At 38.9% G+C, this 24,688-nt stretch overlaps 9 non-coding genes across 9 annotated transcripts; all 9 read left to right on the top strand.

Moving 5' to 3' along the window:
* The first annotated feature begins 3,499 nt into the window (after positions 1-3,499).
* On the top strand, positions 3,500-3,570 carry TRNAG-GCC (transfer RNA glycine (anticodon GCC)). Its single transcript has one exon. It is a non-coding gene; the product is annotated as a tRNA-Gly (tRNA).
* Positions 3,571-10,999: 7,429 nt separating this feature from the next.
* TRNAG-GCC (transfer RNA glycine (anticodon GCC)) lies at positions 11,000-11,070 on the top strand. Its single transcript has one exon. It is a non-coding gene; the product is annotated as a tRNA-Gly (tRNA).
* A 4,791-nt stretch (positions 11,071-15,861) lies between these two features.
* Positions 15,862-15,932, top strand: TRNAG-GCC (transfer RNA glycine (anticodon GCC)). The gene has a single exon. It is a non-coding gene; the product is annotated as a tRNA-Gly (tRNA).
* Positions 15,933-16,456: 524 nt separating this feature from the next.
* On the top strand, positions 16,457-16,527 carry TRNAG-GCC (transfer RNA glycine (anticodon GCC)). Its single transcript has one exon. It is a non-coding gene; the product is annotated as a tRNA-Gly (tRNA).
* A 3,224-nt stretch (positions 16,528-19,751) lies between these two features.
* TRNAG-GCC (transfer RNA glycine (anticodon GCC)) lies at positions 19,752-19,822 on the top strand. The gene has a single exon. It is a non-coding gene; the product is annotated as a tRNA-Gly (tRNA).
* An 874-nt stretch (positions 19,823-20,696) lies between these two features.
* Positions 20,697-20,767, top strand: TRNAG-GCC (transfer RNA glycine (anticodon GCC)). Its single transcript has one exon. It is a non-coding gene; the product is annotated as a tRNA-Gly (tRNA).
* Positions 20,768-22,483: 1,716 nt separating this feature from the next.
* Positions 22,484-22,554, top strand: TRNAG-GCC (transfer RNA glycine (anticodon GCC)). Its single transcript has one exon. It is a non-coding gene; the product is annotated as a tRNA-Gly (tRNA).
* An 874-nt stretch (positions 22,555-23,428) lies between these two features.
* Positions 23,429-23,499, top strand: TRNAG-GCC (transfer RNA glycine (anticodon GCC)). The gene has a single exon. It is a non-coding gene; the product is annotated as a tRNA-Gly (tRNA).
* Positions 23,500-24,023: 524 nt separating this feature from the next.
* TRNAG-GCC (transfer RNA glycine (anticodon GCC)) lies at positions 24,024-24,094 on the top strand. Its single transcript has one exon. It is a non-coding gene; the product is annotated as a tRNA-Gly (tRNA).
* Positions 24,095-24,688: the final 594 nt, after the last annotated feature.

Here is a 24,688-nt window from a genome sequence, read left to right on the forward strand (position 1 = left end):
GTGATGGAACAACAACATATCGCATTGGTGGTTCAGTGGTAGATTCCCGGCCTATGCAAAATGATTTTGTGCTGTCAATTAATAGTTCAATATGACGTTATTTCTGTGTGTCACTAAAAGCGCGGAAATCTCGCACATTGCCCATGCGAGACGTATGTAAATTTCAGGTGGAAACAACTGAGATTATTTGTATATATATGGAATCTACATTATCGAGTACTAATACTAACTTAATCTGCATTATGTCACATAAAATTTAATATTTTCTGAAATGTCCGTGATGGATCAACAACATATCGCATTGGTGGTTCAGTGGTAGAATACTCGCCTGCCACGCGGGAGGCTCGGGTTAGATTCCCGGCCAATGCAAAATGATTTTGGTGCTGTCAATTAATATTTCAATATGACGTCTGTGTGTCACGAAAAGCGCAGAAATCTCGCACATTGACTGTGCGACATATATGTAAATTTCAGGTGGAAACAACTGACTAGATTATTTGTATAGATATGGAATCTACATTATCGCGTTCTGATACTAACTTGATCTGCATTATGTCACATAAAATTCAATATTTCCTGAAATGTCCGTGATAGAACAACAACATATCGCATTGGTGGTTCAGTGGTAGATTCCCGGCCTATGCAAAATGATTTTGTGCTGTCAATTAATAGTTCAATATGACGTTATTTCTGTGTGTCACTAAAAGCGCGGAAATCTCGCACATTGCCCATGCGAGACGTATGTAAATTTCAGGTGGAAACAACTGACTAGATTATTTGTATATATATGGAATCTACATTATCGAGTACTGATACTAACTTAATCTGCATTATGTCACATAAAATTTAATATTTTCTGAAATGTCCGTGATGGATCAACAACATATCCCATTGGTGGTTCAGTGGTAGAATTCTCGCCTGCCACGCGGGAGGCTCGGGTTCGATTCCCGGCCAATGCAAAATGATTTTGGTGCTGTCAATTAATATTTCAATATGACGTCTGTGTGTCACGAAAAGCGCAGAAATCTCGCACATTGACTGTGCGACATATATGTAAATTTCAGGTGGAAACAACTGACTAGATTATTTGTATAGATATGGAATCTACATTATCGCGTTCTGATACTAACTTGATCTGCATTATGTCACATAAAATTCAATATTTCCTGAAATGTCCGTGATGGAACAACAACATATCGCATTGGTGGTTCAGTGGTAGATTCCCGGCCTATGCAAAATGATTTTGTGCTGTCAATTAATAGTTCAATATGACGTTATTTCTGTGTGTCACTAAAAGCGCGGAAATCTCGCACATTGCCCATGCGAGACGTATGTAAATTTCAGGTGGAAACAACTGACTAGATTATTTGTATATATATGGACTCTACATTATCGAGTACTGATACTAACTTAATCTGCATTATGTCACATAAAATTTAATATTTTCTGAAATGTCCGTGATGGATCAACAACATATCCCATTGGTGGTTCAGTGGTAGAATTCTCGCCTGCCACGCGGGAGGCTCGGGTTCGATTCCCGGCCAATGCAAAATGATTTTGGTGCTGTCAATTAATATTTCAATATGACGTCTGTGTGTCACGAAAAGCGCAGAAATCTCGCACATTGACTGTGCGACATATATGTAAATTTCAGGTGGAAACAACTGACTAGATTATTTGTATAGATATGGAATCTACATTATCGCGTTCTGATACTAACTTGATCTGCATTATGTCACATAAAATTCAATATTTCCTGAAATGTCCGTGATGGAACAACAACATATCGCATTGGTGGTTCAGTGGTAGAATTCTCGCCTGCCACGCGGGAGGCCCGGGTTCGATTCGCGGCCAATGCAAAATGATTTTGGTGCTGTCAATTAATAGTTCAATATGACGCTATTTCTGTATGTCACTAAAAGCGCGGATATCTCGCACATTGCCCATGCAAGGCGTATGTAAATTTCAGGTGGAAACAACTGACTAGATTATTTGTATAGATATGGAATCTACATTATCGAGTTCTGATACTAACTTAATCTGCATTATGTCACATAAAATTCAATATTTCCTGAAATGTCCGTTATGGAACAACAACATATCGCATTGGTGGTTCAGTGGTAGATTCCCGGCCTATGCAAAATGATTTTGGTGCTGTCAATTAATAGTTCAATATGACGTCATTTCTGTGTGTCACTAAAAGCGCGGAAATCTCGCACATTGCCCATGCGAGACGTATGTAAATTTCAGGTGGAAACAACTGACTAGATTATTTGTATATATATGGAATCTACATTATCGAGTACTGATACTAACTTAATCTGCATTATGTCACATAAAATTTAATATTTCCTGAAATGTCCGTGATGGAACAACAACATATCGCATTGGTGGTTCAGTGGTAGAATTCTCGCCTGCCACGCGGGAGGACCGGGTTCGATTCCCGGCCAATGCAAAATAATTTTGGTGCTGTCAATTAATAGTTCAATATGACGTTATTTCTGTGTTTCACTAAAAGCGCGGAAATCTCGCACATTGCCCATGCGAGACGTATGTAAATTTCAGGTGGAAACAATTGACTAGATTATTTGTATAGATATGGAATCTACATTATCGAGTTCTGATACTAACTTAATCTGCATTATGTCACATAAAATTCAATATTTCCTGAAATGCAAATGCAAAATGATTTTGGTGCTGTCAATTAATAGTTCAATATGACGTTATGTCTGTGTGTCACTAAAAGCGCGAAAACATATGTAAATTTCAGGTGGAAACAACTGACTAGATTATTTGTATAGATATGGAATCTACATTATCGCGTTCTGATACTAACTTAATCTGCATTATGTCACATAAAATTCAATATTTCCTGAAATGTCCGTGATGGAACAACAACATATCGCATTGGTGGTTCAGTGGTAGATTCCCGGCCAATGCAAAATGATTTTGGTGCTGTTAATTAGTAGTTCAATATGACGTTATTTCTGTGTGTCACTAAAAGCGCGGAAATCTCGCACATTGCCCATGCGAGACATATGTAATTTTCAGGTGGAAACAACTGACTAGATTATTTGTATATGTATGGAATCTACATTATCGCGTTCTGATACTAACTTGATCTGCATTATGTCACATAAAATTCAATATTTCCTGAAATGTCCGTGATGGAACAAAAACATAGCGCATTGGTGGTTCAGTCGTAGAATTCTCGCCTGCCATGCGGCAGGCCCGTGTTCGATTCCCGGCCAATGCAAAATGATTTTGGTGCTGTCAATTAATAGTTCAATATGACACTATTTCTGTATGTCACTAAAAGCGCGGATATCTCGCACATTGCCCATGCAAGGCGTATGTAAATTTCAGGTGGAAACAACTGACTAGATTATTTGTATAGATATGGAATCTACATTATCGAGTTCTGATACTAACTTAATCTGCATTATGTCACATAAAATTCAATATTTCCTGAAATGTCATGATGGAACAACAACATATCGCATTGGTGGTTCAGTGGTAGAATTCTCGCCTGCCACGCGGGAGGCCCGGGTTCGATTCCCGGCCAATGCAAAGTGATTTTGGTGCTGTCAATTAATAGTTCAATATGACGTTATGTCTGTGTGTCACTAAAAGCGCGGAAACATATGTAAATTTCAGGTGGAAACAACTGACGAGATTATTTGAATAGATATGGAATCTACATTATCGCGTTCTGATACTAACTTAATCTGCATTATGTCACATAAAATACAATATTTCCTGAAATGTCCGTGATGGAACAACAACATATCGCATTGGTGGTTCAGTGGTAGATTCCCGGCCAATGCAAAATGATTTTGGTGCTGTCAATTAATAGTTCAATATGACGTTATTTCATTGCCCATGCGAGACATATGTAATTTTCAGGTGGAAACAACTGACTAGATTATTTGTATATATATGGAATCTACATTATCGCGTTCTGATACTAACTTGATCTGCATTATGTCACATAAAATTCAATATTTCCTGAAATGTCCGTGATGGAACAACAACATATCGCATTGGTGGTTCAGTGGTAGAATTCTCTTGCCACGCGGGAGGCCCGGGTTCGATTCCCGGCCAATGCAAAATGATTTTGGTGCTGTCAATTAATAGTTCAATATGACGCTATTTCTGTATGTCACTAAAAGCGCGGATATCTCGCACATTGCCAATGCAAGGCGTATGTAAATTTCAGGTGGAAAAAACTGACTAGATTATTTGTATAGATATGGAATCTACATTATCGAGTTCTGATACTAACTTAATCTGCATTATGTCACATAAAATTCAATATTTCCTGAAATGTCCGTGATGGAACAACAACATATCGCATTGGTGGTTCAGTGGTAGATTCCCGGCCTATGCAAAATGATTTTGTGCTGTCAATTAATAGTTTAATATGACGTTATTTCTGTGTGTCACTAAAAGCGCGGAAATCTCGCACATTGCCCATGCGAGACGTATGTAAATTTCAGGTGGAAACAACTGACTAGATTATTTGTATATATATGGAATCTACATTATCGAGTACTGATACTAACTTAATCTGCATTATGTCACATAAAATTTAATATTTACTGAAATGTCCGTGATGGATCAACAACATATCGCATTGGTGGTTCAGTGATAGAATTCTCGCCTGCCACGCGGGAGGCTCGGGTTCGATTCCCGGCCAATGCAAAATGATTTTGGTGCTGTCAATTAATAGTTCAATATGACGTTATTTCTGTGTGTCACTAAAAGCGCGGAAATCTCGCACATTGCCCATGCGAGACGTATGTAAATTTCAGGTGGAAACAACTGACTAGATTATTTGTATAGATATGGAATCTACAATATCGAGTACTGATACTAACTTGATCTGCATTATGTCACATAAAATTCAATATTTCCTGAAATGTCCGTGATGGAACAACAACATATCGCATTGGTGGTTCAGTGGTAGAATTCTCTTGCCACGCGGGAGGCCCGGGTTCGATTCCCGGCCAATGCAAAATGATTTTGGTGCTGTCAATTAATAGTTCAATATGACGCTATTTCTGTATGTCACTAAAAGCGCGGATATCTCGCACATTGCCCATGCAAGGCGTATGTAAATTTCAGGTGGAAAAAACTGACTAGATTATTTGTATAGATATGGAATCTACATTATCGAGTTCTGATACTAACTTAATCTGCATTATGTCACATAAAATTCAATATTTCCTGAAATGTCCGTGATGGAACAACAACATATCGCATTGGTGGTTCAGTGGTAGAATTCTCGCATGCCACGCGGGAGGCCCGGGTTCGATTCCCGGCCAATGCAAAATGATTTTGGTGCTGTTAATTAATAGTTCAATATGACGCTATTTCTGTATGTCACTAAAAGCGCGGATATCTCGCACATTGCCCATGCAAGGCGTATGTAAATTTCAGGTGGAAACAACTGACTAGATTATTTGTATAGATATGGAATCTACATTATCGAGTTCTGATACTAACTTAATCTGCATTATGTCACATAAAATTCAATATTTCCGGAAAGTTCCGTGATGGAACAACAACATATCGCATTGGTGGTTCAGTGGTAGATTCCCGGCCTATGCAAAATGATTTTGGTGCTGTCAATTAATAGTTCAATATGACGTTATTTCTGTGTGTCACTAAAAGCGCGGAAATCTCGCACATTGCCCATGCGAGACATATGTAATTTTCAGGTGGAAACAACTGACTAGATTATTTGTATAGATATGGAATCTACATTATCGCGTTCTGATACTAACTTGATCTGCATTATGTCACATAAAATTCAATATTTCCTGAAATGTCCGTGATGGAACAACAACATATCGCATTGGTGGTTCAGTGGTAGAATTCTCTTGCCACGCGGGAGGCCCGGGTTCGATTCCCGGCCAATGCAAAATGATTTTGGTGCTGTCAATTAATAGTTCAATATGACGCTATTTCTGTATGTCACTAAAAGCGCGGATATCTCGCACATTGCCCATGCAAGGCGTATGTAAATTTCAGGTGGAAAAAACTGACTAGATTATTTGTATAGATATGGAATCTACATTATCGAGTTCTGATACTAACTTAATCTGCATTATGTCACATAAAATTCAATATTTCCGGAAAGTTCCGTGATGGAACAACAACATATCGCATTGGTGGTTCAGTGGTAGATTCCCGGCCTATGCAAAATGATTTTGGTGCTGTCAATTAATAGTTCAATATGACGTTATTTCTGTGTGTCACTAAAAGCGCGGAAATCTCGCACATTGCCCATGCGAGACATATGTAATTTTCAGGTGGAAACAACTGACTAGATTATTTGTATATATATGGAATCTACATTATCGAGTACTGATACTAACTTAATCTGCATTATGTCACATAAAATTTAATATTTACTGAAATGTCCGTGATGGATCAACAACATATCGCATTGGTGGTTCAGTGATAGAATTCTCGCCTGCCACGCGGGAGGCTCGGGTTCGATTCCCGGCCAATGCAAAATGATTTTGGTGCTGTCAATTAATAGTTCAATATGACGTTATTTCTGTGTGTCACTAAAAGCGCGGAAATCTCGCACATTGCCCATGCGAGACGTATGTAAATTTCAGGTGGAAACAACTGACTAGATTATTTGTATAGATATGGAATCTACAATATCGAGTACTGATACTAACTTGATCTGCATTATGTCACATAAAATTCAATATTTCCTGAAATGTCCGTGATGGAACAACAACATATCGCATTGGTGGTTCAGTGGTAGAGTTCTCTTGCCACGCGGGAGGCCCGGGTTCGATTCCCGGCCAATGCAAAATGATTTTGGTGCTGTCAATTAATAGTTCAATATGACGCTATTTCTGTATGTCACTAAAAGCGCGGATATCTCGCACATTGCCCATGCAAGGCGTATGTAAATTTCAGGTGGAAACAACTGACGAGATTATTTGAATAGATATGGAATCTACATTATCGCGTTCTGATACTAACTTAATCTGCATTATGTCACATAAAATACAATATTTCCTGAAATGTCCGTGATGGAACAACAACATATCGCATTGGTGGTTCAGTGGTAGAATTCTCGCATGCCACGCGGGAGGCCCGGGTTCGATTCCCGGCCAATGCAAAATGATTTTGGTGCTGTTAATTAATAGTTCAATATGACGCTATTTCTGTATGTCACTAAAAGCGCGGATATCTCGCACATTGCCCATGCAAGGCGTATGTAAATTTCAGGTGGAAACAACTGACTAGATTATTTGTATAGATATGGAATCTACATTATCGAGTTCTGATACTAACTTAATCTGCATTATGTCACATAAAATTCAATATTTCCGGAAAGTTCCGTGATGGAACAACAACATATCGCATTGGTGGTTCAGTGGTAGATTCCCGGCCTATGCAAAATGATTTTGGTGCTGTCAATTAATAGTTCAATATGACGTTATTTCTGTGTGTCACTAAAAGCGCGGAAATCTCGCACATTGCCCATGCGAGACATATGTAATTTTCAGGTGGAAAGAACTGACTAGATTATTTGTATATATATGGAATCTACATTATCGCGTTCTGATACTAACTTGATCTGCATTATGTCACATAAAATTCAATATTTCCTGAAATGTCCGTGATGGAACAACAACATATCGCATTGGTGGTTCAGTGGTAGAATTCTCTTGCCACGCGGGAGGCCCGGGTTCGATTCCCGGCCAATGCAAAATGATTTTGGTGCTGTCAATTAATAGTTCAATATGACGCTATTTCTGTATGTCACTAAAAGCGCGGATATCTCGCACATTGCCCATGCAAGGCGTATGTAAATTTCAGGTGGAAAAAACTGACTAGATTATTTGTATAGATATGGAATCTACATTATCGAGTTCTGATACTAACTTAATCTGCATTATGTCACATAAAATTCAATATTTCCGGAAAGTTCCGTGATGGAACAACAACATATCGCATTGGTGGTTCAGTGGTAGATTCCCGGCCTATGCAAAATGATTTTGGTGCTGTCAATTAATAGTTCAATATGACGTTATTTCTGTGTGTCACTAAAAGCGCGGAAATCTCGCACATTGCCCATGCGAGACATATGTAATTTTCAGGTGGAAACAACTGACTAGATTATTTGTATATATATGGAATCTACATTATCGAGTACTGATACTAACTTAATCTGCATTATGTCACATAAAATTTAATATTTACTGAAATGTCCGTGATGGATCAACAACATATCGCATTGGTGGTTCAGTGATAGAATTCTCGCCTGCCACGCGGGAGGCTCGGGTTCGATTCCCGGCCAATGCAAAATGATTTTGGTGCTGTCAATTAATAGTTCAATATGACGTTATTTCTGTGTGTCACTAAAAGCGCGGAAATCTCGCACATTGCCCATGCGAGACGTATGTAAATTTCAGGTGGAAACAACTGACTAGATTATTTGTATAGATATGGAATCTACAATATCGAGTACTGATACTAACTTGATCTGCATTATGTCACATAAAATTCAATATTTCCTGAAATGTCCGTGATGGAACAACAACATATCGCATTGGTGGTTCAGTGGTAGAGTTCTCTTGCCACGCGGGAGGCCCGGGTTCGATTCCCGGCCAATGCAAAATGATTTTGGTGCTGTCAATTAATAGTTCAATATGACGCTATTTCTGTATGTCACTAAAAGCGCGGATATCTCGCACATTGCCCATGCAAGGCGTATGTAAATTTCAGGTGGAAACAACTGACGAGATTATTTGAATAGATATGGAATCTACATTATCGCGTTCTGATACTAACTTAATCTGCATTATGTCACATAAAATACAATATTTCCTGAAATGTCCGTGATGGAACAACAACATATCGCATTGGTGGTTCAGTGGTAGATTCCCGGCCAATGCAAAATGATTTTGGTGCTGTCAATTAATAGTTCAATATGACGTTATTTCTGTGTGTCACTAAAAGCGCGGAAATCTCGCACATTGCCCATGCGAGACATATGTAATTTTCAGGTGGAAACAACTGACTAGATTATTTGTATATATATGGAATCTACATTATCGCGTTCTGATACTAACTTGATCTGCATTATGTCACATAAAATTCAATATTTCCTGAAATGTCCGTGATGGAACAACAACATATCGCATTGGTGGTTCAGTGGTAGAATTCTCTTGCCACGCGGGAGGCCCGGGTTCGATTCCCGGCCAATGCAAAATGATTTTGGTGCTGTCAATTAATAGTTCAATATGACGCTATTTCTGTATGTCACTAAAAGCGCGGATATCTCGCACATTGCCCATGCAAGGCGTATGTAAATTTCAGGTGGAAAAAACTGACTAGATTATTTGTATAGATATGGAATCTACATTATCGAGTTCTGATACTAACTTAATCTGCATTATGTCACATAAAATTCAATATTTCCTGAAATGTCCGTGATGGAACAACAACATATCGCATTGGTGGTTCAGTGGTAGATTCCCGGCCTATGCAAAATGATTTTGTGCTGTCAATTAATAGTTTAATATGACGTTATTTCTGTGTGTCACTAAATGCGCGGAAATCTCGCACATTGCCCATGCGAGACGTATGTAAATTTCAGGTGGAAACAACTGACTAGATTATTTGTATATATATGGAATCTACATTATCGAGTACTGATACTAACTTAATCTGCATTATGTCACATAAAATTTAATATTATTACTGAAATGTCCGTGATGGATCAACAACATATCGCATTGGTGGTTCAGTGATAGAATTCTCGCCTGCCACGCGGGAGGCCCGGGTTCGATTCCCGGCCAATGCAAAATGATTTTGGTGCTGTCAATTAATAGTTCAATATGACGTTATTTCTGTGTGTCACTAAAAGCGCGGAAATCTCGCACATAGCCCATGCGAGACGTATGTAAATTTCAGGTGGAAACAACTGACTAGATTATTTGTATATATATGGAATCTACATTATCGAGTACTGATACTAACTTAATCTGCATTATGTCACATAAAATTTAATATTTTCTGAAATGTCCGTGATGGATCAACAACATATCGCATTGGTGGTTCAGTGGTAGAATTCTCGCATGCCACGCGGGGGGGCCCGGGTTGGATTCCCGGCCAATGCAAAATGATTTTGGTGCTGTCAATTAATAGTTCAATATGACGTTGTTTCTGTGTGTCACTAAAAGCGCGGAAACCTCGCACATTTTCTGTGCGAGACATATGTAAATTTCAGGTGGAAACAACTGACTAGATTATCTGTATAGATATGGAATCTACATTATCGCGTTCTGATACTAACTACATCTGCATTATGTCACATAAAATTCAATATTTCCTGAAATGTCCGTGATGGAACAACAACATATCGCTTTGGTGGTTCAGTGGTAGAATTCTCGCCTGCCACGCGGGAGGCCCTGGTTCGATTCCCGGCCAATGCAAAATGATTTTGGTGCTGTCAATTAATAGTTCAATATGACGCTATTTCTGTATGTCACTAAAAGCGCGGATATCTCGCACATTGCCCATGCAAGGCGTATGTAAATTTCAGGTGGAAACAACTGACTAGATTATTTGTATAGATATGGAATCTACATTATCGAGTTCTGATACTAACTTAATCTGCATTATGTCACATAAAATTCAATATTTCCTGAAATGTCCGTGATGGAACAACAACATATCGCATTGGTGGTTCAGTGGTAGATTCCCGGCCATGCAAAATGATTTTGGTGCTGTCAATTAATAGTTCAATATCACGTCATTTCTGTGTGTCACTAAAAGCGCGGAAATCTCGCACATAGCCCATGCGAGACGTATGTAAATTTCAGGTGGAAACAACTGACTAGATTATTTGTATATATATGGAATCTACATTATCGAGTACTGATACTAACTTAATCTGCATTATGTCACATAAAATTTAATATTTTCTGAAATGTCCGTGATGGATCAACAACATCTCGCATTGGTGGTTCAGTGGTAGAATTCTCGCCTGCCACGCGGGAGGCCCGGGTTCGATTCCCGGCCAATGCAAAATGATTTTGGTGCTGTCAATTAATAGTTCAATATGACGTTATTTCTGTGTGTCACTAAAAGCGCGGAAATCTCGCACATTGCCCATGCGAGACGTATGTAAATTTCAGGTGGAAACAACTGACTAGATTATTTGTATAGATATGGAATCTACAATATCGAGTACTGATACTAACTTGATCTGCATTATGTCACATAAAATTCAATATTTCCTGAAATGTCCGTGATGGAACAACAACATATCGCATTGGTGGTTCAGTGGTAGAATTCTCTTGCCACGCGGGAGGCCCGGGTTCGATTCCCGGCCAATGCAAAATGATTTTGGTGCTGTCAATTAATAGTTCAATATGACGCTATTTCTGTATGTCACTAAAAGCGCGGATATCTCGCACATTGCCCATGCAAGGCGTATGTAAATTTCAGGTGGAAACAACTGACGAGATTATTTGAATAGATATGGAATCTACATTATCGCGTTCTGATACTAACTTAATCTGCATTATGTCACATAAAATACAATATTTCCTGAAATGTCCGTGATGGAACAACAACATATCGCATTGGTGGTTCAGTGGTAGATTCCCGGCCAATGCAAAATGATTTTGGTGCTGTCAATTAATAGTTCAATATGACGTTATTTCTGTGTGTCACTAAAAGCGCGGAAATCTCGCACATTGCCCATGCGAGACATATGTAATTTTCAGGTGGAAACAACTGACTAGATTATTTGTATATATATGGAATCTACATTATCGCGTTCTGATACTAACTTGATCTGCATTATGTCACATAAAATTCAATATTTCCTGAAATGTCCGTGATGGAACAACAACATATCGCATTGGTGGTTCAGTGGTAGAATTCTCTTGCCACGCGGGAGGCCCGGGTTCGATTCCCGGCCAATGCAAAATGATTTTGGTGCTGTCAATTAATAGTTCAATATGACGCTATTTCTGTATGTCACTAAAAGCGCGGATATCTCGCACATTGCCCATGCAAGGCGTATGTAAATTTCAGGTGGAAAAAACTGACTAGATTATTTGTATAGATATGGAATCTACATTATCGAGTTCTGATACTAACTTAATCTGCATTATGTCACATAAAATTCAATATTTCCTGAAATGTCCGTGATGGAACAACAACATATCGCATTGGTGGTTCAGTGGTAGATTCCCGGCCTATGCAAAATGATTTTGTGCTGTCAATTAATAGTTTAATATGACGTTATTTCTGTGTGTCACTAAAAGCGCGGAAATCTCGCACATTGCCCATGCGAGACGTATGTAAATTTCAGGTGGAAACAACTGACTAGATTATTTGTATATATATGGAATCTACATTATCGAGTACTGATACTAACTTAATCTGCATTATGTCACATAAAATTTAATATTTACTGAAATGTCCGTGATGGATCAACAACATATCGCATTGGTGGTTCAGTGATAGAATTCTCGCCTGCCACGCGGGAGGCTTGGGTTCGATTCCCGGCCAATGCAAAATGATTTTGGTGCTGTCAATTAATAGTTCAATATGACGTTATTTCTGTGTGTCACTAAAAGCGCGGAAATCTCGCACATTGCCCATGCGAGACGTATGTAAATTTCAGGTGGAAACAACTGACTAGATTATTTGTATAGATATGGAATCTACAATATCGAGTACTGATACTAACTTGATCTGCATTATGTCACATAAAATTCAATATTTCCTGAAATGTCCGTGATGGAACAACAACATATCGCATTGGTGGTTCAGTGGTAGAATTCTCTTGCCACGCGGGAGGCCCGGGTTCGATTCCCGGCCAATGCAAAATGATTTTGGTGCTGTCAATTAATAGTTCAATATGACGCTATTTCTGTATGTCACTAAAAGCGCGGATATCTCGCACATTGCCCATGCAAGGCGTATGTAAATTTCAGGTGGAAAAAACTGACTAGATTATTTGTATAGATATGGAATCTACATTATCGAGTTCTGATACTAACTTAATCTGCATTATGTCACATAAAATTCAATATTTCCTGAAATGTCCGTGATGGAACAACAACATATCGCATTGGTGGTTCAGTGGTAGAATTCTCGCATGCCACGCGGGAGGCCCGGGTTCGATTCCCGACCAATGCAAAATGATTTTGGTGCTGTTAATTAATAGTTCAATATGACGCTATTTCTGTATGTCACTAAAAGCGCGGATATCTCGCACATTGCCCATGCAAGGCGTATGTAAATTTCAGGTGGAAACAACTGACTAGATTATTTGTATAGATATGGAATCTACATTATCGAGTTCTGATACTAACTTAATCTGCATTATGTCACATAAAATTCAATATTTCCGGAAAGTTCCGTGATGGAACAACAACATATCGCATTGGTGGTTCAGTGGTAGATTCCCGGCCTATGCAAAATGATTTTGTGCTGTCAATTAATAGTTCAATATGACGTTATTTCTGTGTGTCACTAAAAGCGCGGAAATCTCGCACATTGCCCATGCGAGACGTATGTAAATTTCAGGTGGAAACAACTGACTAGGTTATTTGTATAGATATGGAATCTACAATATCGAGTACTGATACTAACTTAATCTGCATTATGTCACATAAAATTCAATATTTCCTGAAATGTCCGTGATGGAACAACAACATATCGCATTGGTGGTTCAGTGGTAGAATTCTCGCATGCCACGCGGGGGGGCCCGGGTTGGATTCCCGGCCAATGCAAAATGATTTTGGTGCTGTCAATTAATAGTTCAATATGACGTTGTTTCTGTGTGTCACTAAAAGCGCGGAAACCTCGCACATTGTCTGTGCGAGACATATGTAAATTTCAGGTGGAAACAACTGACTAGATTATCTGTATAGATATGGAATCTACATTATCGCGTTCTGATACTAACTTGATCTGCATTATGTCACATAAAATTCAATATTTCCGGAAAGTTCCGTGATGGAACAACAACATATCGCATTGGTGGTTCAGTGGTAGATTCCCGGCCTATGCAAAATGATTTTGTGCTGTCAATTAATAGTTCAATATGACGTTATTTCTGTGTGTCACTAAAAGCGCGGAAATCTCGCACATTGCCCATGCGAGATGTATGTAAATTTCAGGTGGAAACAACTGACTAGGTTATTTGTATAGATATGGAATCTACAATATCGAGTACTGATACTAACTTAATCTGCATTATGTCACATAAAATTCAATATTTCCTGAAATGTCCGTGATGGAACAACAACATATCGCATTGGTGGTTCAGTGGTAGAATTCTCGCATGCCACGCGGGGGGGCCCGGGTTGGATTCCCGGCCAATGCAAAATGATTTTGGTGCTGTCAATTAATAGTTCAATATGACGTTGTTTCTGTGTGTCACTAAAAGCGCGGAAACCTCGCACATTGTCTGTGCGAGACATATGTAAATTTCAGGTGGAAACAATTGACTAGATTATTTGTATAGATATGGAATCTACATTATCGAGTTCTGATACTAACTTAATCTGCATTATGTCACATAAAATTCAATATTTCCTGAAATGTCCGTGATGGAACAACAACATATCGCATTGGTGGTTCAGTGGTAGATTCCCGGCCATGCAAAATGATTTTGGTGCTGTCAATTAATAGTTCAATATCACGTCATTTCTGTGTGTCACTAAAAGCGCGGAAATCTCGCACATAGCCCATGCGAGACGTATGTAAATTTCAGGTGGAAACAACTGACTAGATTATTTGTATATATATGGAATCTACATTATCGAGTACTGATACTAACTTAATCTGCATTATGTCACATAAAATTTAATATTTTCTGAAATGTCCGTGATGGATCAACAACATCTCGCATTGGTGGTTCAGTGGTAGAATTCTCGCCTGCCACGCGGGAGGCTCGGGTTCGATTCCCGGCCAATGCAAAATGATTTTGGTGCTGTCAATTAATAGTTCAATATGACGTTATTTCTGTGTGTCACTAAAAGCGCGGAAATCTCGCACATTGCCCATGCGAGACGTATGTAAATTTCAGGTGGAAACAACTGACTAGATTATTTGTATAGATATGGAATCTACAATATCGAGTACTGATACTAACTTAATCTGCATTATGTCACATAAAATTCAATATTTCCTGAAATGTCCGTGATGGAACAACAACATATCGCATTGGTGGTTCTGTGGTAGAATTCTCGCCTGCCACGCGGGAGGCCCGGGTTCGATTACCGGCCAATGCAAAATGATTTTGGTGCTGTCAATTAATAGTTCAATATGATGCTATTTCTGTATGTCACTAAAAGCGCGGATATCTCGCACATTGCCCATGCGAGACGTATGTAAATTTCAGGTGGAAACAACTGACTAGATTATTTGTATATATATGGAATCTACATTATCGAGTACTGATACTAACTTAATCTGCATTATGTCACATAAAATTCAATATTTCCTGAAATGTCCGTGATAGAACACCAACATATCGCATTGGTGGTTCAGTGGTAGAATTCTCGCCTGCCACGCGGGAGGCCCGGGTTTGATTCCCGGCCAATGCAAAATGATTTTGGTGCTGTCAATTAATAGTTCAATATGACGTTATTTCTGTGTGTCACTAAAAGCGCGGAAACCTCGCACATTGTCTGTGCGAGACATATGTAAATTTCAGGTGGAAACAACTGACTAGATTATTTGTATAGATATGGAATCTACATTATCGCGTTCTGATACTAACTTGATCTGCATTATGTCACATAAAATTCAATATTTCCTGAAATGTCCGTGATGGAACAACAACATATCGCATTGGTGGTTCAGTGGTAGAATTCTCGCCTGCCACGCGGGAGGCCCGGGTTCGATTCCCGGCCAATGCAAAATGATTTTGGTGCTGTCAATTAATAGTTCAATATGACGCTATTTCTGTATGTCACTAAAAGCGCGGATATCTCGCACATTGCCCATGCAAGGCGTATGTAAATTTCAGGTGGAAACAACTGACTAGATTATTTGTATAGATATGGAATCTACATTATCGAGTTCTGATACTAACTTAATCTGCATTATGTCACATAAAATTCAATATTTCCTGAAATGTCCGTGATGGAACAACAACATATCGCATTGGTGGTTCAGTGGTAGATTCCCGGCCATGCAAAATGATTTTGGTGCTGTCAATTAATAGTTCAATATCACGTCATTTCTGTGTGTCACTAAAAGCGCGGAAATCTCGCACATAGCCCATGCGAGACGTATGTAAATTTCAGGTGGAAACAACTGACTAGATTATTTGTATATATATGGAATCTACATTATCGAGTACTGATACTAACTTAATCTGCATTATGTCACATAAAATTTAATATTTTCTGAAATGTCCGTGATGGATCAACAACATCTCGCATTGGTGGTTCAGTGGTAGAATTCTCGCCTGCCACGCGGGAGGCCCGGGTTCGATTCCCGGCCAATGCAAAATGATTTTGGTGCTGTCAATTAATAGTTCAATATGACGTTATTTCTGTGTGTCACTAAAAGCGCGGAAATCTCGCACATTGCCCATGCGAGACGTATGTAAATTTCAGGTGGAAACAACTGATTAGATTATTTGTATAGATATGGAATCTACAATATCGAGTACTGATACTAACTTAATCTGCATTATGTCACATAAAATTCAATATTTCCTGAAATGTCCGTGATGGAACAACAACATATCGCATTGGTGGTTCTGTGGTAGAATTCTCGCCTGCCACGCGGGAGGCCCGGGTTCGATTACCGGCCAATGCAAAATGATTTTGGTGCTGTCAATTAATAGTTCAATATGATGCTATTTCTGTATGTCACTAAAAGCGCGGATATCTCGCACATTGCCCATGCAAGGCGTATGTAAATTTCAGGTGGATACAACTGACTAGATTATTTGTATAGATATGGAATCTACATTATCGAGTTCTGATACTAACTTAATCTGCATTATGTCACATAAAATTCAATATTTCCTGAAATGTCCGTGATGGAACAACAACATATCGCATTGGTGGTTCAGTGGCAGATTCCCGGCCTATGCAAAATGATTTTGGTGCTGTCAATTAATAGTTCAATATGACGCTATTTCTGTATGTCACTAAAAGCGCGGATATCTCGTACATTGCCCATGCAAGGCGTATGTAAATTTCAGGTGGAAACAACTGACTAGATTATTTGTATAGATATGGAATCTACATTATCGAGTTCTGATACTAACTTAATCTGCATTATGTCACATAAAATTCAATATTTCCTGAAATGTCCGAGATGGAACAACAACATATCGCATTGGTGGTTCAGTGGTAGATTCCCGGCCTATGCAAAATGATTTTGGTGCTGTCAATTAATAGTTCAATATGACGTCATTTCTGTGTGTCACTAAAAGCGCGGAAATCTCGCACATTGCCCATGCGAGACGTATGTAAATTTCAGGTGGAAACAACTGACTAGATTATTTGTATATATATGGAATCTACATTATCGTGTACTGATACTAACTTAATCTGCATTATGTCACATAAAATTTAATATTTTCTGAAATGTCCTTGATGGATCAACAACATATCGCATTGGTGGTTCAGTGGTAGAATTCTCGCCTGCCATGCGGGAGGCCCGGGTTCGATTCCCGGCCAATGCAAAATGATTTTGGTGCTGTCAATTAATAGTTCAATATGACGTTATTTCTGTGTGTCACTAAAAGCGCGGAAATCTCGCACATTGCCCATGCGAGACGTATGTAAATTTCAGGTGGAAACAACTGATTAGATTATTTGTATAGATATGGAATCTACAATATCGAGTACTGATACTAACTTAATCTGCATTATGTCACATAAAATTCAATATTTCCTGAAATGTCCGTGATGGAACAACAACATATCGCATTGGTGGTTCTGTGGTAGAATTCTCGCCTGCCACGCGGGAGGCCCGGGTTCGATTACCGGCCAATGCAAAATGATTTTGGTGCTGTCAATTAATAGTTCAATATGATGCTATTTCTGTATGTCACTAAAAGCGCGGATATCTCGCACATTGCCCATGCAAGGCGTATGTAAATTTCAGGTGGATACAACTGACTAGATTATTTGTATAGATATGGAATCTACATTATCGAGTTCTGATACTAACTTAATCTGCATTATGTCACATAAAATTCAATATTTCCTGAAATGTCCGTGATGGAACAACAACATATCGCATTGGTGGTTCAGTGGCAGATTCCCGGCCTATGCAAAATGATTTTGGTGCTGTCAATTAATAGTTCAATATGACGCTATTTCTGTATGTCACTAAAAGCGCGGATATCTCGCACATTGCCCATGCAAGGCGTATGTAAATTTCAGGTGGAAACAACTGACTAGATTATTTGTATAGATATGGAATCTACATTATCGAGTTCTGATACTAACTTAATCTGCATTATGTCACATAAAATTCAATATTTCCTGAAATGTCCGAGATGGAACAACAACATATCGCATTGGTGGTTCAGTGGTAGATTCCCGGCCTATGCAAAATGATTTTGGTGCTGTCAATTAATAGTTCAATATGACGTCATTTCTGTGTGTCACTAAAAGCGCGGAAATCTCGCACATTGCCCATGCGAGACGTATGTAAATTTCAGGTGGAAACAACTGACTAGATTATTTGTATATATATGGAATCTACATTATCGTGTACTGATACTAACTTAATCTGCATTATGTCACATAAAATTTAATATTTTCTGAAATGTCCTTGATGGATCAACAACATATCGCATTGGTGGTTCAGTGGTAGAATTCTCGCCTGCCATGCGGGAGGCCCGGGTTCGATTCCCGGCCAATGCAAAATGATTTTGGTGCTGTCAATTAATAGTTCAATATGACGTTATTTCTGTGTGTCACTAAAAGCGCGGAAATCTCGCACATTGCCCATGCGAGACGTATGTAAATTTCAGGTGGAAACAACTGACTAGATTATTTGTATAGATATGGATTCTACAATATCGAGTACTGATACTAACTTAATCTGCATTATGTCACATAAAATTCAATATTTCCTGAAATGTCCGTGATGGAACAACAACATATCGCATTGGTGGTTCTGTGGTAGAATTCTCGCCTGCCACGCGGGAGGCCCGGGTTCGATTCCCGGCCAATGCAAAATGATTTTGGTGCTGTCAATTAATAGTTCAATATGATGCTATTTCTGTATGTCACTAAAAGCGCGGATATCTCGCACATTGCCCATGCAAGGCGTATGTAAATTTCAGGTGGAAACAACTGACTAGATTATTTGTATAGATATGGAATCTACATTATCGAGTTCTGATACTAACTTAATCTGCATTATGTCACATAAAATTCAATATTTCCTGAAATGTCCGTGATGGAACAACAACATATCGCATTGGTGGTTCAGTGGTAGATTCCCGGCCTATGCAAAATGATTTTGGTGCTGTCAATTAATAGTTCAATATGACGTCATTTCTGTGTGTCACTAAAAGCGCGGAAACCTCGCACATTGTCTGTGCGAGACATATGTAAATTTCAGGTGGAAACAACTGACTAGATTATTTGTATAGATATGGAATCTACATTATCGCGTTCTGATACTAACTTGATCTGCATTATGTCACATAAAATTCAATATTTCCTGAAATGTCCGTGATGGAACAACAACATATCGCATTGGTGGTTCAGTGGTAGAATTCTCGCCTGCCACGCGGGAGGCCCGGGTTCGATTCCCGGCCAATGCAAAATGATTTTGGTGCTGTCAATTAATAGTTCAATATGACGCTATTTCTGTATGTCACTAAAAGCGCGGATATCTCGCACATTGCCCATGCAAGGCGTATGTAAATTTCAGGTGGAAACAACTGACTAGATTATTTGTATAGATATGGAATCTACATTATCGAGTTCTGATACTAACTTAATCTGCATTATGTCACATAAAATTTAATATTTTCTGAAATGTCCATGATGGATCAACAACATATCGCATTGGTGGTTCAGTGGTAGAATTCTCGCCTGCCACGCGGGAGGCCCGGGTTCGATTACCGGCCAATGCAAAATGATTTTGGTGCTGTCAATTAATAGTTCAATATGATGCTATTTCTGTATGTCACTAAAAGCGCGGATATCTCGCACATTGCCCATGCGAGACGTATGTAAATTTCAGGTGGAAACAACTGACTAGATTATTTGTATATATATGGAATCTACATTATCGAGTACTGATACTAACTTAATCTGCATTATGTCACATAAAATTCAATATTTCCTGAAATGTCCGTGATGGAACACCAACATATCGCATTGGTGGTTCAGTGGTAGAATTCTCGCCTGCCACGCGGGAGGCCCGCGTTTGATTCCCGGCCAATGCAAAATGATTTTGGTGCTGTCAATTAATAGTTCAATATGACGTTATTTCTGTGTGTCACTAAAAGCGCGGAAACCTCGCACATTGTCTGTGCGAGACATATGTAAATTTCAGGTGGAAACAACTGACTAGATTATTTGTATAGATATGGAATCTACATTATCGCGTTCTGATACTAACTTGATCTGCATTATGTCACATAAAATTCAATATTTCCTGAAATGTCCGTGATGGAACAACAACATATCGCATTGGTGGTTCAGTGGTAGAATTCTCGCCTGCCACGCGGGAGGCCCGGGTTCGATTCCCGGCCAATGCAAAATGATTTTGGTGCTGTCAATTAATAGTTCAATATGACGCTATTTCTGTATGTCACTAAAAGCGCGGATATCTCGCACATTGCCCATGCAAGGCGTATGTAAATTTCAGGTGGAAACAACTGACTAGATTATTTGTATAGATATGGAATCTACATTATCGAGTTCTGATACTAACTTAATCTGCATTATGTCACATAAAATTCAATATTTCCTGAAATGTCCGTGATGGAACAACAACATATCGCATTGGTGGTTCAGTGGTAGATTCCCGGCCATGCAAAATGATTTTGGTGCTGTCAATTAATAGTTCAATATGACGCTATTTCTGTATGTCACTAAAAGCGCGGATATCTCGCACATTGCCCATGCAAGGCGTATGTAAATTTCAGGTGGAAACAACTGACTAGATTATTTGTATAGATATGGAATCTACATTATCGAGTTCTGATACTAACTTAATCTGCATTATGTCACATAAAATTCAATATTTCCTGAAATGTCCGAGATGGAACAACAACATATCGCATTGGTGGTTCAGTGGTAGATTCCCGGCCTATGCAAAATGATTTTGGTGCTGTCAATTAATAGTTCAATATGACGTCATTTCTGTGTGTCACTAAAAGCGCGGAAATCTCGCACATTGCCCATGCGAGACGTATGTAAATTTCAGGTGGAAACAACTGACTAGATTATTTGTATATATATGGAATCTACATTATCGTGTACTGATACTAACTTAATCTGCATTATGTCACATAAAATTTAATATTTTCTGAAATGTCCTTGATGGATCAACAACATATCGCATTGGTGGTTCAGTGGTAGAATTCTCGCCTGCCATGCGGGAGGCCCGGGTTCGATTCCCGGCCAATGCAAAATGATTTTGGTGCTGTCAATTAATAGTTCAATATGACGTTATTTCTGTGTGTCACTAAAAGCGCGGAAATCTCGCACATTGCCCATGCGAGACGTATGTAAATTTCAGGTGGAAACAACTGACTAGATTATTTGTATAGATATGGATTCTACAATATCGAGTACTGATACTAACTTAATCTGCATTATGTCACATAAAATTCAATATTTCCTGAAATGTCCGTGATGGAACAACAACATATCGCATTGGTGGTTCTGTGGTAGAATTCTCGCCTGCCACGCGGGAGGCCCGGGTTCGATTCCCGGCCAATGCAAAATGATTTTGGTGCTGTCAATTAATAGTTCAATATGATGCTATTTCTGTATGTCACTAAAAGCGCGGATATCTCGCACATTGCCCATGCAAGGCGTATGTAAATTTCAGGTGGAAACAACTGACTAGATTATTTGTATAGATATGGAATCTACATTATCGAGTTCTGATACTAACTTAATCTGCATTATGTCACATAAAATTCAATATTTCCTGAAATGTCCGTGATGGAACAACAACATATCGCATTGGTGGTTCAGTGGTAGATTCCCGGCCTATGCAAAATGATTTTGGTGCTGTCAATTAATAGTTCAATATGACGTCATTTCTGTGTGTCACTAAAAGCGCGGAAACCTCGCACATTGTCTGTGCGAGACATATGTAAATTTCAGGTGGAAACAACTGACTAGATTATTTGTATAGATATGGAATCTACATTATCGCGTTCTGATACTAACTTGATCTGCATTATGTCACATAAAATTCAATATTTCCTGAAATGTCCGTGATGGAACAACAACATATCGCATTGGTGGTTCAGTGGTAGAATTCTCGCCTGCCACGCGGGAGGCCCGGGTTCGATTCCCGGCCAATGCAAAATGATTTTGGTGCTGTCAATTAATAGTTCAATATGACGCTATTTCTGTATGTCACTAAAAGCGCGGATATCTCGCACATTGCCCATGCAAGGCGTATGTAAATTTCAGGTGGAAACAACTGACTAGATTATTTGTATAGATATGGAATCTACATTATCGAGTTCTGATACTAACTTAATCTGCATTATGTCACATAAAATTTAATATTTTCTGAAATGTCCATGATGGATCAACAACATATCGCATTGGTGGTTCAGTGGTAGAATTCTCGCCTGCCACGCGGGAGGCCCGGGTTCGATTACCGGCCAATGCAAAATGATTTTGGTGCTGTCAATTAATAGTTCAATATGATGCTATTTCTGTATGTCACTAAAAGCGCGGATATCTCGCACATTGCCCATGCGAGACGTATGTAAATTTCAGGTGGAAACAACTGACTAGATTATTTGTATATATATGGAATCTACATTATCGAGTACTGATACTAACTTAATCTGCATTATGTCACATAAAATTCAATATTTCCTGAAATGTCCGTGATGGAACACCAACATATCGCATTGGTGGTTCAGTGGTAGAATTCTCGCCTGCCACGCGGGAGGCCCGCGTTTGATTCCCGGCCAATGCAAAATGATTTTGGTGCTGTCAATTAATAGTTCAATATGACGTTATTTCTGTGTGTCACTAAAAGCGCGGAAACCTCGCACATTGTCTGTGCGAGACATATGTAAATTTCAGGTGGAAACAACTGACTAGATTATTTGTATAGATATGGAATCTACATTATCGCGTTCTGATACTAACTTGATCTGCATTATGTCACATAAAATTCAATATTTCCTGAAATGTCCGTGATGGAACAACAACATATCGCATTGGTGGTTCAGTGGTAGAATTCTCGCCTGCCACGCGGGAGGCCCGGGTTCGATTCCCGGCCAATGCAAAATGATTTTGGTGCTGTCAATTAATAGTTCAATATGACGCTATTTCTGTATGTCACTAAAAGCGCGGATATCTCGCACATTGCCCATGCAAGGCGTATGTAAATTTCAGGTGGAAACAACTGACTAGATTATTTGTATAGATATGGAATCTACATTATCGAGTTCTGATACTAACTTAATCTGCATTATGTCACATAAAATTCAATATTTCCTGAAATGTCCGTGATGGAACAACAACATATCGCATTGGTGGTTCAGTGGTAGATTCCCGGCCATGCAAAATGATTTTGGTGCTGTCAATTAATAGTTCAATATCACGTCATTTCTGTGTGTCACTAAAAGCGCGGAAATCTCGCACATAGCCCATGCGAGACGTATGTAAATTTCAGGTGGAAACAACTGACTAGATTATTTGTATATATATGGAATCTACATTATCGAGTACTGATACTAACTTAATCTGCATTATGTCACATAAAATTTAATATTTTCTGAAATGTCCGTGATGGATCAACAACATCTCGCATTGGTGGTTCAGTGGTAGAATTCTCGCCTGCCACGCGGGAGGCCCGGGTTCGATTCCCGGCCAATGCAAAATGATTTTGGTGCTGTCAATTAATAGTTCAATATGACGTTATTTCTGTGTGTCACTAAAAGCGCGGAAATCTCGCACATTGCCCATGCGAGACGTATGTAAATTTCAGGTGGAAACAACTGATTAGATTATTTGTATAGATATGGAATCTACAATATCGAGTACTGATACTAACTTAATCTGCATTATGTCACATAAAATTCAATATTTCCTGAAATGTCCGTGATGGAACAACAACATATCGCATTGGTGGTTCTGTGGTAGAATTCTCGCCTGCCACGCGGGAGGCCCGGGTTCGATTACCGGCCAATGCAAAATGATTTTGGTGCTGTCAATTAATAGTTCAATATGATGCTATTTCTGTATGTCACTAAAAGCGCGGATATCTCGCACATTGCCCATGCAAGGCGTATGTAAATTTCAGGTGGATACAACTGACTAGATTATTTGTATAGATATGGAATCTACATTATCGAGTTCTGATACTAACTTAATCTGCATTATGTCACATAAAATTCAATATTTCCTGAAATGTCCGTGATGGAACAACAACATATCGCATTGGTGGTTCAGTGGTAGATTCCCGGCCTATG

Source organism: Saccoglossus kowalevskii, chromosome 17 (genome assembly GCF_978046115.1).
Source record: "Saccoglossus kowalevskii chromosome 17, keSacKowa6.1, whole genome shotgun sequence".
NCBI lineage: Eukaryota > Metazoa > Hemichordata > Enteropneusta > Harrimaniidae > Saccoglossus > Saccoglossus kowalevskii.